A 20437-nucleotide genomic window follows, 5' to 3' on the forward strand; every position below is an offset into this window, starting at 1 on the left:
CCCACACTCTCAGTTTCAAGTGAACTGGGACAGACTGAGTCCACCAGAATGCTTCTCTGCTTGTGGATCCACTTATTTCCATGTTAACAAGTAAGTAAACAGTAATCCAATCTCCAAAACAGCTTTGTTTGGGTTTTTTTGTTGTTTTTTTTAATTGGTTGTCTCACCTCACAGACACATTTTTCCTCAAATGTTCTCACCCCTTAAAGGAACGCTTTATTTCTCTAGGATTTTATTTCAAAATTAAAAATCACCACATTTGGAGAGACATGTTTTTCTCTGATGATGGAGGATGTACCTGTGACTGACATGCAAAAATTGGAAGGACACATTTGTAAAACATTCACATTAGTCAAAATGTTTCTAAAAATGTTTATTTCAGTGCAGAAAAAAATGCAAAGTTAAAACAACAAAGTGGAAAAACTTCCCATCTGGTAACACAGTGGATCTATACGATCTCTGTGCGTGTGTAATGATGGCAGCGGGGATAAACATCATTTCCTACAGTGGAGGTAAAGGCCATGGAAATGTCAGGGTCACATCACACCAGAGACCTCTGTGTGACTGGAGGACGAGTGTCGGTGGAGTGGCCCTGAACACGGGCGATATGCATATATGCAATTACAGTATACTATACTGCCACCTAGTGATCTTCGAATATGTGAATATTATTTTGTGTCTCATGCATAAGATCCAGCTATGTGAACCCAAATATTCCTGATTCATATCAAAAACTTCTAAGTGAAATGTTGTGTGTGCTATTATTATCACTACTGTTATTATTATTCTTAATTATTATTATTATTTTAAAAATATGAACATCTTAAGATATGTATTTGTAATTAAGTAAAGGCGCACCATGTACTTTATTTTCCTCTGAGGAAGGCTTATTTAGTCCGTTATGGAATCAATACATATTTCTGAGTTTGAACCATTACCTTATCAATATTGTAAATATTACCTTTCTGCGTTTCCAAATTTCTTTTCTAAAAATGACTTTGTGCCCCTTTAATTATTACATTCATCACAGTCTAAGGATCATCTAAAGTAATTATGAGTTACAATTACAAAAGACAGTACCAAAACATTAGATAAAAAGCTGATGCACACCGGTCTGCTTTCATGCGCGGCCCACCATAGATTTAACAATCAATACTTATGACGCCACAGGCATTATGTAAAGCAGAGGCGATGCAAATGTCCTCAGAGCGGATTCCCATGGGAAAGATGGATTCGAAATGGGAGGCATCTATAATGATCCCTATCATGGCTAAAGAGGATGGCCCACATCTCAGCTCAAATATAATCTCATTATTGGCTGTAAAAGTAAGAACAGGCTTCAATTCAAGTTCTGGGAGACATGCTGCTCATGTCCCTCTCTGAGCTTAATTTCTCTCATAAAGCAGTCTGGGCTGAAAGGCAGACTTAATGGTTCAGACAGACACCATCACTCTGCTCTGTCTTTGCAGCAAAGTGGTCACAGAGTTCTTTTTCTTTCTCTCAACAAAATACACCTTCTGTATCTTGATATGGCAAAAAAAAAAAAAAAAAAAATGATGCATACCTTTACAGAAAAAAAGTGCATTTATTAATCAAACTTGTAAGAATATACATCCTATTCTTGCCGGCAAAATTATTTTCTTACCAAATATGGAAGCCGACTGACCCAACGCTGCTCACTGTATGTGGGAAAACAGATAAAAAGAGAGATAAACAAATTGTTTTTGGTACAGCAACAGCATCACTTTCCTGAGCTCAAACAATGAACTGGATGACGGACGCATCATTAAACAGAATGTGACCATGTGTTTTTACTTTTTTATTCGAGGAAACGGAAATGCGTTAACAGATGAATGCGCATTAGGGCTTATCTCGGCGCTTTGCAAACACATGCAAACACATACATGCAAAACACTCGAGTCCCATGGGGGTCAGAGCTGCTTAGTGAATGAGCAGCGGGGTACGTCACCGGGACGGGACGGCTCATTATTTGTGAATGAGCTCCTTCCTGTCCTGCCATGCTGAAGCACTTTGAGCCAACCGTTGAAACAAATAAGATACCTTCACGTGACGCTGCTGGAGGAAACTTTTCACCCTCCCCCCTCGATTAAACTTCTCACAGCAGATCCAACGAGGTGACTTCTTTGACAGTGTTGTGCTGCTCAAGCCCTTCTTTCACCAGAAACTGTAACGTAACGACGGAAAACGTGCGTCCAAGATAGAAGTTGATATCCGGATCACCTGAGTCCGGATTCGTTGGGCCGGTGTGACGCACTTAGCAGTGTGGCTAACTGCTCCCTGTTCCAATTAGCTTCCATTACCAGCTGGTAGCGTCCCCGTTAGACTGTTGACACACATTTCCACACATGCACACCCTCGCTCATTCATTCAGCCGCTCTCTGTGTGTCTCTCTCTCACACACACACACACACACACATGCACTCTGCTTCTCTTTTTCTTATCCCTACACACACGCGCGCACACACTCAGGCACACGCAGGCGCTCACATGCACAGCCTGTACTTTACAGATATCAGCTGTTATCCCCGTCTAGCATCAGTCCCCAGGCACTATGCTAACAGCCTCCTCTACAAGCCAATTTACAAGGATTCTGGTCATGTTTACATTAGCCCTCTCTCAGTGCATGAAAAGAGCAGGGCCGCGCCGCGGAATAGAAATGAGCAAATATGAATAATTCAATCTTCCTCCCGGCCATTAACATGTTTCCCTTGAATAAAGTGATAATAGGTTATCATCTGTGAAATGGAAATTTCATAACAGAGACGGTGAGAAGAGCGTCTCCGGTTACACCAGAGGAAATTAATTTCACAGCACATCTGCTCCACAAAGCCCCGGCCCTCCAATGCTAAGTATGAGAAAATGTAGTCGTTCGGCTCTGCTAGCTTTCTAATTAGATTAGCATGCTTATTTGAAGGCGGGAATCTTTAGTCTAGTCAAAGGAATTAGTGTTCCCCATTACAGATACCTAATATTTATAATAATGAAATGACTTAGCCAATTAGGGAGGGTTAAAAATGCATTACTTTACCTTATTATATTAGCCAGATGGTACACTGAATGGTCCATGTTGTGCTGTGCATCTGGATGAGTACTACGGTGGCCAATTCTACATAACATGGTGTAGTAATAGCTGTGGAAGGGCAGTTTAGTCCTAACCTTTCTGTCTCACTGCCTTCCCGAGGAAGCAGCTTTGGCTTGAGGAGCAATCAAAAGTTTAATGAAAAAAGCCACAGCTTTCTCCCTCCTCCTTTGTCGAGAAGATAAACGGCCCTGAAACAAATCAATCTTGAAATTGAAAACTTGTGCTGCAAGGATAAGGAAGTGACAGCAGTGTAAACAGTTATGATTTTGATGGCTATCGTCACGAGGAGGTCAACAGCGGTGCTCAGGGAGTGAAACCTCTGAGGGAGGGAAAGTCTTTGACTTTCCTCCCTCCTTTTCATCTGTTTCTATCATTTTTTTTGTTTTGTTTCGTTCTGTTGTTTACTGGTGGACAGCTGTAAATGATAAGAGATTGAGGGCCATTATCTGAAATGGGGATCAGCAATCCCTCTGGTGCGTGGCTATGAGACTCAAAGCAGCAGACTTCAGAGCCTGCTGAGTGAGGAGGAAGAGCAAGAGGAGGATGAGGAGGAGGCTTGCTAGAGCCTGAGGACCATTGCTTTTCCCTGTTGACTACCTGCTGTTGGGCACCTGCTGGCATTTGACCACAGATCAGACAGTTCAGAGTCCTGACGAACTGGAACATTCCACACTTCATGGTTAACTTCCACCGCCAACGTTAAGCAGCACGCAAGCCTGTCAAAGACCTACGATTAGGGTTAGCGTTAGCGTTCTTTGCCTTATTATTGACCTTTTCTACCAACAATACCAGGGACAAAAGAGCAAATGGTGTAACTGGATCTGTCTTCAAGGCACAGTAGAGTTAGTTAGTTTGCTGAGAAGTTGGAGGTGTGCAGCATGTTGTCTTATGTTGCATGTCGTCTAATGTTAGCAGCTAACGTTTCTGCAAACCACTGATGCATCCAAAGTAGACATTTGTACCAAATGTGGCATATCAGCTTCAAATTATATGCTTTTTATTCCCCTTTGACATCTGTAGGTGGAGGGGAAGGTGGTGGGTTATCACAAGCCAACGAGGCGGCCATTATTAGCGTCGTCAAACCTGGGTGTTTTATACGGTTGCATGCAGACATTTCAAGCCAAAACTGGCTATTTCTTTTACAGAAAGTCAGACCATCTATATCCTTTATCGCTGTTACAAAAGCTGGTATTTTAAGCCATTCCATGATGCGTCCTAACCCTAACCTAAGGTTAAGTTTTTTGTGCCTAAACCTAAGCCGAGCATCAGCACAGCGTTGTGACAAAGGAGAGGTAGAAAATGTAACTTAAGCAAACATAAAGTTGCAACATAAAGAGACCTTTCATTTTAACTTTTGCGTGCATCACTAGCACATGAGCTTTGTGCCACCAGGAGGAGGAGGTTTTTTGAGGCATGAGCTAGGGAACTGGAGCCGGGCGAGCAGGCAGAAGAACCGGGCTCAGCGGTGAACACGGCCGGATCAGGACTGAACACAACCTCAAAGACAGACACAGGCCAGTCTGACAACAGGGACCGACCATGACTTTGACTGCTGGGACAGGGAATTCAGGCTCAGACGGGAACAGGTGAGACGTGAAGCCGCCGAGGAGTCCCATATCATTTGTTTTTGTGAAGCTGGAAGTTATAAATTCCTGTACTTTGAACAGCGCTTCTTGCTATAACTACAGTGTTGTCATAAATTCCTTCTCGCCGGTTGTTCGACACAATCAGAGTCGTGTTAATGAGCACTGTCTGTAACAGGCAGCTCTTTTCATGAAATATATATTTAAAAATGTTCTCAGTAGCATAATCATGTGGCGGCTAAAGGCTTGGACTAACGACTATTGGTCTACTAGGGAAATCTTTAGTCGGGGCAGAACTGCAAATACGTCCCGTTACCTGTGACTCCTTCACAATAAAAGTCCCACAGTCTTTCACCAGTTTATCCAAGCTATGGGATAAAGGACAATAAACAATTGACTAAAAATCTATTAAAAATAAATATTTATTTATTAGTTTAAACAGTACTACCGGTTTTCATACACTTGCGATTTCAATCTTAAATAGAAAACAAAAAAAAATGTATCTCCTACCCACAGGGCTCATTTCAGAATGTAAATACATCCTGTATTACATCTTATGTGCGGGGGTTGCATCAGTACCCCTAACACTCCCTCAGGTCAGATCTTTAAGCATCTACATCTATGACCACAGGTTAGTATTAGTATTCTGTTTCTAATGTACGTATGATTATAACCAACTAAGCAGGGTTTGTGTTTGGTACCTGCACGCCTGCACTTTCCCACACTCCACTCCCACTGCACAGACCTTGTCAAGGTTAAACTCCGGCAGTTGACACATTGTTTTCCATTGCAATTCCCCGCTACTCTTCTATCTTGCTCCAGTCTTTTACAGATTAAGGCAGTTGTATTATAAGACACAGAATTAAGCCTGCAGTGTCCTAAATATATAGCCCAATTCACTGCTCTTAATTTTGCAATTCCATCACCCCGCTGCCGCAAAGCCCTGCTTCTCCATCAAAACCATTAAGGGCATTGAAGCCTGGAGTATCATCAACAATGACAGGTAAATATTTAGGCTGTCTCACTGGAGCAAATAAGCCACCCAAGGTCAAATGGCTGCGTTAGTCCATTCCAGCTTAGCTACATTGGTCTTTAGGTCTCAGCAGAAACGATGTACACAAATCCAGAGCAGGGCAGGAGGCAGCTTTTGCATCAGCTCGCCTCGCAACGGGAGGATGTTGACTCCACGCGGCGTGTGCGATGAACGTGCGATAGTGTAACATTTAGAATATTGAGATAAAGAAAATATCTAGAGATGTAGTCCTTTTCACCACCACTCTATATCGTTCCCTGCAGCAGAAACAGTCAGTGCATCAGGGGAGCAAACAATTGCATCTCAGAGAAAAAAAAAAGGTCAAGTTTGCGTATTTAATGCTCAAGAAATCGTCACATCTTCAACAACAACTGCCTTCCAAATGTGTCATTTATCATACAATCTGTCATACTGAAGCAAAGCTTTGCCAGGTAAAAGAAAAAAAAAATCATAATTGGAGTTTTTATCTTTTCCATTATTTCTTCCACAACCTCTGTCAACAAAATCAAAATGCCTTTTTGAGCCGCGTAAAAGGGAAGTGCAGCTGTGGGCCGAGCGGCGGTGGCCTCAGAGATAGACGGCGCTGGATAAGAAGTAAGTGAGTTCTTTGCTTTTGTGTCAACAAGAGACTTTATGGCTTTGAAGTAATAAATCATAAAAAAAACTACTCTGTTCCTAAACATTTAGAGATAAGGGAGTTAGGCATCAAATCAATTTAAGTTTCTGTACACAACGTCCCAGTGTGGCCCCCGCGAACACGTCGAGTATCAAAAGCATCTCAACGTGAAGGTACTGTAAATGGATTGGTGCGGGGAAGAGATGGGGGATGTCATCCACCGAAACACGGCTACAGTACGGCTGACAGAAATCATACGGGGTCAGAACGTCCCTTCAGAGAAAAAACGAAAATGAAAAGAAATGCTATCTCAAATTAGGAAAAATGGCCCATGGTGGTATTCTTGGAAATAACAGGGAGCACTTAAGAATTCTGGGACAATTTCGATGAAATAATTTAGTCTGAAAATGTTTTTATTTGGAATGCATCAAAACAATGAGGGCAATCAAACTGCAAAAAAATACAGCACAAAAGCTCATAAAATCTACAAAAATAATCCTCGTCTTTGTATAATGACCAGGTACTGAGGCAGAACTGAGTTTGGTATCTGTGACTCAATCATTATTATTGCAGCCAAAATAGTGTACTTTGTCAGTATATGGCATTGAGATTCCCTCCAGACATTCATTCCCAAAGCATAAAAAGGCATTTATATGAGAAGAGGAAAAAAACTCTGCAGCGCTCATTGTCTCCAGCTGCCTGAGTCATTTTTTACTATTCTCCCCAAAGGAAGCCATAAGACTCCACAAAGTGTCTCTTAAACGGTGCAGTTGGTGTTCATCGGAAACTTTTTCTTTGTCATTGTCATTTATTTATATCAAACAGTGATTAAGTTTATACGGGGGAGAATACGTCTAACACATGCAAGATGTTTCGGGGAAAAACTATAGAAAAATACATATTGACACATAAAGGAAGTGCTTGGAGCCAAGCAAAACTGTGTAAATGTCCTTTATATTATATTCTTGCGGGAAATTTAATGAAGGTTTTTTTTTTTTTTTTTTTTTTTTGCATTTGTCAGCATGTCTGTTATGTCCATTGTATTGATGTTGTAGAAGAGTAAGCAGTACCTCACAGATGAGGCCCTTGTGTACTGCCTGTGCTAATGGCAGCCATGCTACATCTCAAGCTGCACCGACACAGAAAGTATGCAAGTGTTTTAACGACGCGGGGAAGAGAAGACTAGGTTTAAGGTTAAAAAATGGATTTCCTCCCCACTGTTGGCAGTGGATGGTAATCCACATCTGACCCCGGCCTGCAGACTTGCTCACATAAGTGGAGAGTAAAAAAAAAATAAAAAAAATCTTAGGTGGATTGTAAAGCGGGGATTATACAAATGCGCTGACACTGCTCCGACTTAAACGTACTTTAACTTACTTCCAAACTACAATCAAATGCACAGATGTGACTGTATCTCTACCCTGTGTGTCATAAAGTGACACTCCCCCGCGCTGTTCAGTTGTCCCTGCGCATTAAATGAAGATACAATAGCGAGCGTCTGACGCTGGATGTTTAATGTGCATATTAAAGCACAAATCTGCGTTAAAGGGTGGTTTCCTGTTGCCTTAAACGACTGTAGGAAGTTATTAAGGAAAGCTTTAGTGTTAGAGTTTGTGCACGTTTTCCTGAGTCACATTCAGGCACTTTCAAGGTGCATTTTCAAGCTATTCTAGCAACTTATCCATGGTAAATCACATGTCTATGCATTTGTAAGTTGAAAGTGATTATTTCACCTCATCATATTAAATCAGATGTTATTGTGTCTTATATATGTACAGTTCCATGTGCTTTTTCCAAACTCTAAGCACTTTTCAAAGCTTGAAACCCCGCATTAAGATCAACTGCTTTCAAAGATTTCCAGTACTCCAGTAAAAAGTACTCACTTCATAAACACACCACAAAGATAGTTGATACTCAAATACCATCATTTTGGGTTAGTAAGGTGTCCCGGGCATGTCAAAAAGTTGAAAAACTAAGAAAATACAGGCGAGCGGCTGCAGCGTCTCTCCAGATATGAGACACTGACACAAACTATTTGCACTTGGTTACTCCACCTGCTTGCTGGTTTTAGGAAATAAAATAAAAAGAAAATGCTGATCTTTAAAGGGGCGCTATGTTGTTTTCAAGAGGAAATTCAAAGACTTCTGATATTTAAGAATGTGAATGAAGTAATAATACAAACTCAGAAATACTTATTTATTCAATAAGTGAATAAACAAGCTGTTCTCAGAGGAAAAAAAGGTCCCCAGAACACTATTTGAAGCTAGGACGGTGGCAGGGTCCGCCAAATATAAACAAAGTGAAAAAGTATAAATTGTGTTGTCCTTGAAGGTCAGTTTGTTTATTAAGTTTATTCAGTCATGAAAGCGAAGAGAGTTTGTTTGCTTAGATTGTTTAGGCATAAAAAAAAATCCATCAATGAATATCTTTCTCTTCTGATTTAATATTCTTCCCCAAACCTAAATAGTGCACATTTAAACATCTGAAGAGATTGAATGCTAGCAGCTTTTGACACTGTAGAAGGAAGCATACTGATGGTAGTTAGCAACGACAAATCTAGGATGTGTTTTTATGTAACTTTTCAAAAGACAAGACTATTTTTTGCTGCGTATCAGTTAAAACCTGTTGTATACATGTAGATTTTAGTCTATGTATAAATATGTATATATAGAGAGAGAGAGGGAGAGAGACTAAAATCCTAGAGAATACCCCAAAACTTTAACCTTAAACATCAACTGCCACAATCAACCATCCTTATAACTATGAAAAAAATGTTCACCAACACAGTCAGGTTGCTAGCTTGAGCACTGCAGAGGGGTTCTGATGTTCTTGTTACATTCTCTGATCTGTCCCAGACCCAAAGAAAACATAAACTGAGTCCTTCTTCACCCTTGATCGGTTTCGGCTGATCGTGTCGGACTTTCCTAACACCCGTTCCGCCACGCGGTCTCCGAAATTCAGAGCGAAATTAATATTTCAGAAAACTTGTGACAGGCCGCTTGACTCGGCCGCCTGCGCCGGCGACAGGCCATTCATCACGGAGTTAAGTGTCAGCATTAAATTATCGCCCGCTATTATGACAGCAACATTACTCATCAGGATTAGGGCTAGCCAAACAGAGGCTCCTCGGCTGCAGCCATCCCCTGCTCCCTATCGATCGCTGTTCCCTCCATTACCAACACAGAGGCTATCTGCATGACACCGGCACACCGCGCATGTTGATGATGCTCTTGTCTGCTGCCAGGATGCTTGTATCATGAGGTGGAGAGAGGGAGGGATGGAGGGAGCAGAACACGGGAGAAAAGAGGAGATAAAGAGAGACTGTACGCAGAGACTCTCCAGAGAGTGAAGGTATAATGAAGTGCTGGATGGGTTTAATACCAGCAGCAGAAGGGGCCACTGCCGTAGTCAAGTGCTGTTAATATCTCCTCCGTTCCTTAAGCAAATCAAGTTATCTGGCACTGCCTGTGTTTCGATAAGGAGTGGATGAGGTCCGGTGAGAACAGCCTGATTTAGATGTCTAGAGTGAATATCCAGATAGCTCAAACACACACTCTGTATGATCCGAATCTGCTTGTATGTCTGCTTGTTTTTTGACTCGGCAGAGCGTGCACTCAGACTGAGGGAGGAGAGATAAAACCGCAGCGGCGTCTGCATAAATCCCTCATTTCTCTGCCCTTGCCTCCGACGACTCAAACGTGCCACAAGACATTACTTAAATAATGCCTGAAGGTGCAAACGCCACCGACGGTGTCCCCCTCCGTTCAATTTGAAACGCATCAAATCCTCCCTAATTCCACATTTCAGGCTTTTAAATTGCCCTGTGCTCTGAAACGTAACCAAAGGCTTCAACTTTGTTTCAAGACTTTTTTTTTCCCTTTTTATTTTCTATTAATGTCAACTTTGTGTTACTCTGAGAGGAGGAGATAAGAAGAGGGAATAAGGCCATTTTCTTTTTTGTTGTAAATGTCCTCTGCGCGGTCACACTGGGGCGTCCGAGGAGATAGCAGACCGGAGGATTTTCAACATGGGCCAATTTTGGGAAGTGAAAGCTGACCTCTTCAGGGACTTCCACATGGCATCTGTCTCTCAAACGGAGGAATCTCTCCGGACATTGTTCTTTAGGTGGAACAACTGTGGACCACATGGACAGTACAACAGCCTGTCTCATCTGAGAGAGCTCGGTTGAGCAGACCGGACACCTGATCTGACTTAATGAATTTAACTATATACTCGACGTGATGTTACATTGCAATAGAGATGGTTTTAGTGTTATATATCACAACTTTACACTTGCTTGTTTGCGTTAAATGTTATCAGCTAAACTTTTGATATGATTATAAAACATTATGCAAGAGCTAAACTAACCAAAATTCAGCTAAAGTTTCAAAATAATTCTTAAGCTGCTGTGATCGATATATTATTTATCAAAATAAGTGTTAAATATCTCTTTATTCCAACAGTAATCACTTTTACAGAGTGTTTGGTCAGTCACTCATGTCTCTTTTCCTCCTGCTCATGCAGTAAAAGAGAAAATACATTCCTGGTATCCCCGCCGAGTCCCATCCGCCCAAAGGAACACCCAGAGAGCAGGAGCTTCCTGTTCTGGTACCTACACCGGCAATGGCGGAACAGGGAAAGCTACCAATTCCAGCAGTCCCCACTGACGAACTATACTTCCAGACAGGCCACACGAAAACACTAAAGTAGCAAGAAAAGTGCCACCTCTGAAAAAGAAAGGCGCTGTGCAGGTGTAGTGACATAGAGTGGAGCGAGGCCAACTGCCAACTGTAAAACTGACAGGAAGTTAGCTAAAATGATGAACATAGCTGCTTTCTCAAGTTTTTGGGGGGCTTTCAACTTACAGTCTTGTTCAGCGAATGATCATTGTGTAAACTGGATTAAGTATTTGACTTAGAACATGATCATTTTACTTTGTTTTGGTTTGTTTTTGGGTTGTGGTTTCCAGTGGGGGAGTGAGTATTCGGATCTCAAGTTAAAGCAGCAATACTGCAAAAGGAAAATTCTCAATTACAAGTCAAAGTACAGCTTTTAAGGTGTAGTTGGTGAGATAACTGACTGCTGAGTTTCCTTCACAGGTTGTCAAATACTGACACATTTGTTTGCTAGCCAGCCTGACCTACGGTACTGATCCAAAGCCTCAGTGTTTGACTACCTGGGAATGAGACTCAAGGATCAGCTCTCTTTCTACAGAACCGCTTGCTTGACCTAAAAAGAAAGTGACTTAAAAAACATAAAAATTTGCCCCTGTCAGTTTTAAACTATCATATATCATGTTAGTGAATTATTATGACTGATGCGTTAATGTATGTATGTATTACTGTATATATCATCCTGTTGTTGCCTTTAAAATGTAAAAATTGTAACATAAGTTGTTAGTTAATAACAAGGAAGGTTGACCCTCATACCTAAAAAAAAGAAACATTAACCATGAATAATAAGAAAACATTTACATTGTTCTTTTTTTTTTTCAAACTATGTCAATCACACAAATATTTTCTCAAAAGGACATCAAGCTTCATAAAATGTGTCTCACACACTTCTATGGATTGATTTTCATACCAACAGTGTGTCTCAAACACAGCTTCTCCAGCAGCCTGACATGTACTATACATGCTGCGCTTGAAGTCTGTGTGACCGGAGAGTGACAGTGAGAAAGTAAAAGCGGTTATGTATCAGTGACATAAAAAGAAGCAGCAGAGGGACGATGTAACTCAAGCCTGCATGGGTCAATGTATAGATCGAGCGGTCTGCCGCTCATCGCGGATCAGATAAGTGTCAATCGGTTGAACACTCGCTCTTAGCTTAGCATTTGAAAAGATCAAAACAGAGTGACCTGTTTCAAAGTATGACTGGATTTCAATGCAAAAGAAAACGACCTGAGATGTTTAAATGTCATTACGTCGCTGAATTATTAATTCACAATTATAGGTGAGTCTGTTCCTTGACATTGATTTTCTACTCTGTTACTGGGAACTATTTCAAGCCGAATGCTAATCCAAAAAAGCAGCCTGAAATTGTTTTCCGCCTTTCAGGGTGAAGAATGTGATCAAACGGGTCAAGGATAGCACTTCACCCTTTGTTTCCCCACCTTTAGCTCGTCTTATCGCTCTATTACAAATCTCCCCCGCTTGGGCCGACGTCATTTTTCTCCCATGTAGCTATCAAATGCCCCTGCCCCCATGTGTATCGACCACCCTCCTCCCGCAGATCAATGCCGGGCCCACGGAGGCTGTAACAAAAACTGTAATTACTCACAAAGCTACAAATTCTTCGGCGATAGCGGCTTTATTTCATTCATTGTTGCAAGTAAGGAAAACACACACGTGCACGCAGAGGTACAACACACACTTCAGAAAGTCATGAGTAGTAATTGTACAGACTTTATTTTTTCATCTTTAATTATCCAAATGTCTAGTCAGTCTTATTAGGGTCAGGGTTTTGGGGTTGGGGTTTTAGTTCTAGGGTCATGTTTTGGGGCTGGGGTATTAGAGTCAGGATTTGGGGTTGGGGTTTTAGTTTTAAGGTCAGGGTTTTTGGGTCAGGGTTTGGGGGCTGGGGTTTTCATTGTAGGGTCAGAATTTGGGGGTTAGAGTTTTTGGTTTGGGGTCTTGGGGTTGGGGTTTTAGGGTTAGGGTTTGGGGGTTGGGGTTTTAGGGTTGAGTTTTTAGGAGGGAAGCTTGAAAAAAGATAAGTTTTCCACTACATGATCTCATTGTCATATCTAAAAGTATAACTTCATCTCTACAATAAATAATGCGTTAGTAAATGTGTGCTCTTTGGTTTGCCTTATCTTCATCATCCACAGGACAAAAAAAAAAAAAATCAATTTTGAGCCACAACTGGAAAAGATGAATTATTTCCGAACCTCGAGAAATAAGGTGAGCAATAAAACCTCTCATGATACAAAAGGGTAAGAAAGGATAACAAACAAGTGGGCGAGATTTGCTGCCTTTCAGCAACCCTCTTAAGTGGTAATGGGATAACCCTGGACACGTCAAGAGCCTATCAAACTGCCCCTCACATTCGACCCCTGGGTGAGACAGGAAGGGCCTGCTTTGTTTGTAGCAATTGGGTCCTGTGTGCAGGGCCGTAATGAAGTGACCTGAAATAATGGAAAGCCCTGGGCCCCGCGCGGATGATTTTTGCTGGGATAAGAGCAGGGATCCTGATTCGGAGTCACAGTTCATTTCATTTTTCGCCTCTGATGAGATCTCCTCCGTTATCTGATAAAATTGAACAGCCATTACCGGCAGGGGCTCAGGCCGGCCAAGCGGTAAAGCGCTGCCGACTGCTCCTAACAGAAATCCTATACACTCCACTTTGTCAGCAGTTTTGAATTCATCGTTTGCCGGGGGTTCAGCCAGATGATAGGAATAATCTTGGCCCAACCAAGATTGACACTTCATTTCAGAAATCAATATTTACAATTTACTTCTTTCAAAGTTCATTCTGGGAGAAGATTCCATATTATCCTTTCTAAATAAGCTGATCATATCTCTCTCTAGGCCTAGAATGGCTTTCCCCAAAATGTGAATTTTTTGGTTTAGAAAAAAAAAAAAAAAAAAAAAAAAATCAATGTCGCCATTGTGAGCTTTAATCTGCCCTTTGATGACAGTAAATCTTTTTCTTTTTATAGGCAAACGGCTGTGGGCAGCTGACACCACTTCCTCCCAGAACAAAGCCCCTCGCCCCGTGTGGACGCTGGTAGATACATGGAGCCCTAATGTGGCTGGACACGCCACCGACGGGTCATTAATCAGACACTGTGACAGCCACTTCTTCCCAATCCAGCCCCGACTTCAGCCCCTAGACAAGCCCACTCAACTCCTCACCCACAGGAGGCCACGCGGGGAGCAGGGAGACAGAGGGAGAAGAGGATTGAATGGGCGTTGGGAAGACAGGATAGAAAGGGATGAGGAGGGATGCGACAAAGCCGAGGTATAAAGGGACTCAGGCATGATGGGTAGGACTTACAGATAAAAGATGTGAGAGCCTGACAAGAGTTGGTGCTCGAGATAAACTGTAGTGCGCTGCCTGTGGGGGATTATTTTCTAAAGATCGACGCGGATGGATCATAAACTGATGTATTCACTTAAGTGTACATCATATCACGTTTCTGAACCGTGTCTTCACGAGCCTAAGGCCTGCATGCCTCTCACGCTAAGCTTCTCAAACACACGCGTACTCACAGACTTTGGTTTAATTAGACACATCTGTTCTTTCAGGTAGTGTTTACTGTTAACAACCTTATTTTAGCATATTAGCATGTTAATATTTGCTAATTAGCACTGAACACAGCTGAGTACAAGCTAAGGATTATGGGAATGTTTTTAGGTTTGAAGGTAGTGTGTCATAACATTGAACAACTTCTGTCTGTACCCAATGAAATTGTCTGTTGAATAGCACCTTAGACATTTGACTTATGGAAGCCTCGTGGTGGCACTTAAAGTCAGCGAGTCACCAAAGTAATTAGAATTAAACATTCCAGGTTTGCTCAGCTGCCACTCGCAGAATTGCAGCGAAAAATTACAAATCCTGATTTTCCCCATAGACGACCTCCGTAAAACTCTTGCTGGGTTTATGTTTTTAAGACTTTCCTTGAGCTGAGGAAACTGATAAAAAAAATAATAATTGAAGGGTCATTACGTCACTGAATCTTGCTTTGGTGTTAGACTGTGGTGCCAGCTGTATTGACACTAAAACCCAGCATAGTTATACTGTGTGTTTTCTGATGAGGAAATGCCTCAGTCATTAGCCCACTCTCTAAAGAGTGTTCTTCTTTCTTTTATTTTTCGGGAGGCCTTCCCTCATCAGAGGTCATACAACATGCTGGGTTTTAGTGTGTTTCTCCATGCATCTCCCACTGACTTCAATACAGCTGGCACCACAGTAAAGATCACCAAAGCAAGATTCAGTGACGTAGCATCCATTCCTTCTTTTTTAAGTGTCTTGCACATAACCAGCAGGTAAAGCAAGCTACAAAGAGGCTATTTTTGGTGTATGCACCAGGCAAGCTTCTGATTGGACTGAATGCGCACCGCCTTTGCCTCCAGTATAGAGATATAATATATCCATGGTGCAGACCCTGAAAGTCTGCATTAAATCTCATGGCATAGTCATCAGGGAATGTCAGTTAAAGTATCAGCCTGCTGGTGGTGCAAAAGTGAAAATCAGTATAACGTCGTCTTGTGAAGACCGATTAATCTGTGTGTAATCTGTGTCTGTGGTCTGTGATAATTGAGATATTTAAAGTCTGAACCAAGCCTGCAGACTGACCAACCAACCACGGGACATCTTTCACCTGAGCTGATTCAAATCTGTGATTCGATGAAAATGTTTTTATTTGACTTTCATGAAGCAGAACTTCTGAAAATGGTTTGACACAGGAGCATTCGCAGAGAGAAAAAAACACGAAGGAGACGAAAAGTCACTGGATCAGCAAACGATTCTCGGTCTGTGGCATTACACTCCCAGGATAAAGACGTCGCTAATGCCATTCTCAGGAAAAACCTGTCTATGAAATCTGAACTCTGCAGTTACCTAAAGATGTCAGAAATAAGTCAACTGCCGGCCTATTAAATGAAAATGCTGCATTTTCGAGCCCATTGCAAGACAACAAGCAAGCTTTTATTTGGAATTTCATTCCATTTCTGCGTTTGTTTGTTCCCGGGCCTGTGTGTCTTTGAGCCATAGAAAGGCGATAAGAACACACATTAACACAGATCATCACAAGTAAACCCTCAGAGGTACAACTTGATGCAGTTAAAGGAGAAATAACCAATCACAACTTTAGCTTCACTGAAAACCTTAACATGATTTGCAGCTAAGTTAGAGCCCAGTGAGCATGTGTGTTATCCAATTTTCATTGTTCTTTGGGATTGAAGTGATGTTCCAAATCATCTTATAGGCACAGCTAATGCGGTTTCAATTGATCACAGGTTTGAAGGAGAACCATTTTCTCATTGTCTGTGAGGTGCCTGAGGACAGCGCAGAGTAAAATGTATACATCTCCCCGAAAAACTGAATATGTGAGCAGGGATATATACATCTGGGGCTCTTAACTGCACCCAGGTGATAACCGCGTTTTCTCCCGTTTACAGCGAGCCCCCTCCTCCGCAGCCGTGTATACTCCATTAAAACCCCACTTCACCAGAAGCCCCAGTGGATAACATAAAATACTGCACTTCTCCGTATTGACTGAGTAAAATGAAATAATCTATGATGCATGAACAAGCTCTAAATGAAATAATAATGTCCTTAGCGGTGAAAAACGGATTGATGGTACAGTAATTGAGCAGATTTATTTCCACCCGTTGGAGAGCGGGAGGAGAGGGAGGCGGCGGTAGTCCGCTGAAAACTGCCCTGCTATTTTATTTAATCTCATATTGGAGGAATTATTGGCTGGTAATCCATTGTTAAACATCATTTAGGGTGATGGATTGAGAGCGTCAGGCTTTGCCCCCACGTAATCAATTCATATCTCATTAGCACGTATTATTTATGATTCTCATAATGTCCCTGCGGGGACAGGGCTGGTGGAGCACCGGCCCCACTGGAGGCCTCAGCTGTGGCTAAAATGAAGTGTGACATACTGTAGCTTATGACCTAATAACTGCATATATAAAAATGCTTTTGTTTGCACTATTGATTTGTTCCCGGCCATTCTGGAAAAGAATAGAAAAGATTAAGGGTCATGGCGACCTCGCTCCCCCCGTTAGCACCACCAAGAAAAAGGGCAGTGAGGGGAAAAGAAAAATAGAACACCTCTGCAGGGTGTGCAGAATGTGTTTGCCATATTACAAAAACAGAGTCATAAAATGTGATTGATTTAGTTAGCACACACAGGAAGTAAACTCATTAGTTCAACTGCCATGTAAATTTATGCACCGTAATTCTTACCACAGAGAGAAAAGGGTCATATTTTCACCAAAAGCAAAGTGAGCACAGTAAGTTAAACTTTGCATGGATAATAAAAGAAACCTTGAAGAATATTTTGTGTGATATTCTGTGTTCTTTATGTTTCTTAATGTCCCATGGATACATCACAAACAACAATTTATTCCTGCTTATTCGTCTGTGCCGTAAAGCTATAAAACACATCGATGAGTCATCGTATTCAGTGCACTGAGTGACATATTTCTTTATTACCAGGCACCTAAGTTTAGTTTGAGATAATCTTACAACCAGCAGGGCTGCAAATATGTATTAAAGCAACTGCCACGTAAATCTATGCATGGGAACACTTATTACACTGCAAAAAGGTCGCCAGAAGTAAAGTACGTTCTCTCTCAGTGATGGAATGTAGCTAAGTATTTCAACTCAAGTACTGTACTTTTGAGGTACAATTTTGAGTATCTTGTACTTTAGTTAGTGTTGAAATATTGTGCTGTTTTATGCTGCCAGTCCTCCATTTTGGAGGCAAATATTGTTTTTGTTTCTTTACTGCATTTATTGATAACTTTAGTTATTAGTTACTTTACAGATTGAAGTAGCAGTTTTAAATTAATTTCTTTACTCGGCAATCAGATAAAAATAAGACTGATCCCGATAATCAGGAAACTGCTGAATATGAGATCCAGTAATCAGCTGGGCCGGTAATCATAAAAGTATGCATAGTTTACTTTTTATTTTTACTTTTGATACTTAAATACATTTAATATCAGATACTTTAATATGGGTAATGTTCATATGGCTGATTTTCATTTTCACCAAGGTAATATCTTAACACAAATCTTTACTTTTACTCAAGTATGATTTTTGGGTACTTTTAACAACACTGTTCTTTTTGGGGGGGTTTTACAGAGAGTGCACAACTTTGCAGAAAAAAACAAAACTAATGGACATGTCTGGTGATATTCTGCATCTTTCTTATCGTTAACAAAAACCAAAACCAACAATTAATTGATCCCAATGGCTTATTTCTCTGTGCCATAGGACTGCCTGGCGTCCAAATTATATGAAAACACATTAATGAGCGACAATGTTAATCTTAGTGACCTGTTTCTTTATCACGATATAATATAAAACATAGGCACAGCTGTTTTTTTTTTATCTGCCATCCTGCTTTTGTAAATACTCACCAGCGCACCAAATTTGTATCAATCCTCAGCTGGAAATAGTCCCCAACAAATACACTATTTACTGTTTGAGTAACGTTTGCTGATAACTGCAGTGCCCATCAGCTTTAGGAAATTTGGCAAACACAATATTAGTTTTGGTCTTTTTATTGTATTTTCTGACAATTTAAAAACACACATTCGTATATGGTTGTGCCCAATTGGTGATGTATCATAAAAATGAACTGCAGAAGAGAGACACAGAAAACAAGAATAGACCAGATTATCATTTGTAAAATCTGTGCTTCCCGAAATGAGATCGAGTGCGAGGTTCTGACAATGAAAAAAGGCAGAATGATTTTTCCCTAACAGGCTCGAGAGGTCTTAAGTCTGAGATCTGTGATCAATAACCTGGACAGGGGCATGCTGAGCTGCAGGAGCTTTCCTTCTGTTCACTGAGCCAGCACAGAAAAGGAAAAGTGTCATATTGTGATCTTTATCCAGTAATCGTCCTGACACACAGTCAAGTGATATATATGTCCGCCCGTTTGCTCCGGGGCTCCATGACTGTCCGCAGTGTGCAGCGCAGCTATAACATCTCTGCTGAGCCCTGGTAGCAATTGGCAATAGAAAAAAGCTCCGATTCAGAAGAGGATGAAAAAAAAAAAAAAAAAAAAAAAGCAATTACAGACAAGTTATGTTCAATTGGACATTGTTGCAACAAAAGAGTCAAAGAGCGGACGGATACTGGTAATAAGTTTCTGGATCAGTCGATGTTTATTTTCAGCAACCAAGCAAAACAAGCTGTTCAGATAAGTAAATGCACCACCTGTTCCGAAGTAACACTCGATGGTTTGAGAGGAGTCTCAGCCAGCACTTGTCCATTGACTGCTGTCAGATGTAGACCCTCCATACAGTTGGTCCGCACAATAACACTCTTTTACTCTGATGAAGACATGCCGCTCGTTCAGATGTTAATTACTACACTTGAGTATAAGGTTTAAATATAACATTTGTATCGCACTCCAATAATACAGCCGACCTGCAGTACTCGTATTTACTGTAAACACTGAAATGTGCAAAAAATTCAGAGGTTTCGATACAACTGGAGGATCCGTTTTGACACAGTCGTTTATATTGTTGGATTGGATTGCATTACATTGTAAGGTATTCTTTTGTCCGCTGTCTGTTTGCCAGCCAGCTCTTCGAACTAGGTCATGGTGTTAAATCAAATTCACAGCCGAAAATGAGCTGTCAGTGTGCAGTACAGGTGGAAGATCTACTCAGCTCAGAGACTTAAATCAGGTAGCAATAACATACTCTGTTACAGGTAAGGCTCCTGGATGCAAAATTTGACTTACATTAAAAGTAAAAGTGTTAGATTTAAAATATCAATCCATTATTAAGAGTGAAAGAACTGATTATGCTGAATAATCCATTTCAGAATGATTTATATTCACATATTGGATTGTAATTATTTATGCATTAGTGTATTTATCACTTTAATGTTGAAGATGGTGAGGTAGGAGCTCATTTTAAATTACTAACATTTGGTATATTGTCGTTTTCCACCCAGGGATCAATAAAGTCGTATCTTTTATCTATAATATTACTTCATCACTTATTTGTTGTTTGCTTTATAAAAGGTATGTGAAAATTAACTAGCACACAACATTTTTAAATACAGTGAAGTAAAAAGTACAATACTCGCCTCCAAAATGTAGTAAAGTAGAAGTATCATGTAGCAGGAAATGAAGATACTCAAGTAAAACTGTACTTGGGTTCTAGGGTTTTCTCTGCACTGACGGCTCTGCCATTGTTAGAATATCACTTCTGGATTCATTGAGATCAATAGACCACGGGTATTATGCCGTGACAACAGTCAAAACATAGGGGTTTTACGAAAACAGCTTGAAATCATCCTGCTGGCCTTTTGCGTGTTAGGGGAAGGCAAGTTCGAACCATATGTACCAATTCAACAATAAAGATTCCAGAGTTCAACAAAAAACACTTTTTGGGTTA

The 20437-nt window shown here is 41.0% G+C and overlaps 1 long non-coding RNA gene across 1 annotated transcript in view; it reads right to left on the minus strand.

The window, feature by feature from the left end:
* The window catches only part of LOC115566747 (uncharacterized), a 110336-nt gene that overhangs the window by 87989 nt on the left and 1910 nt on the right, over positions 1-20437 (minus strand). The gene's annotated exons all lie outside the window — the stretch shown is intronic.

This window comes from Sparus aurata, chromosome 17, assembly GCF_900880675.1.
Source record: "Sparus aurata chromosome 17, fSpaAur1.1, whole genome shotgun sequence".
Classification (NCBI taxonomy): domain Eukaryota; kingdom Metazoa; phylum Chordata; class Actinopteri; order Spariformes; family Sparidae; genus Sparus; species Sparus aurata.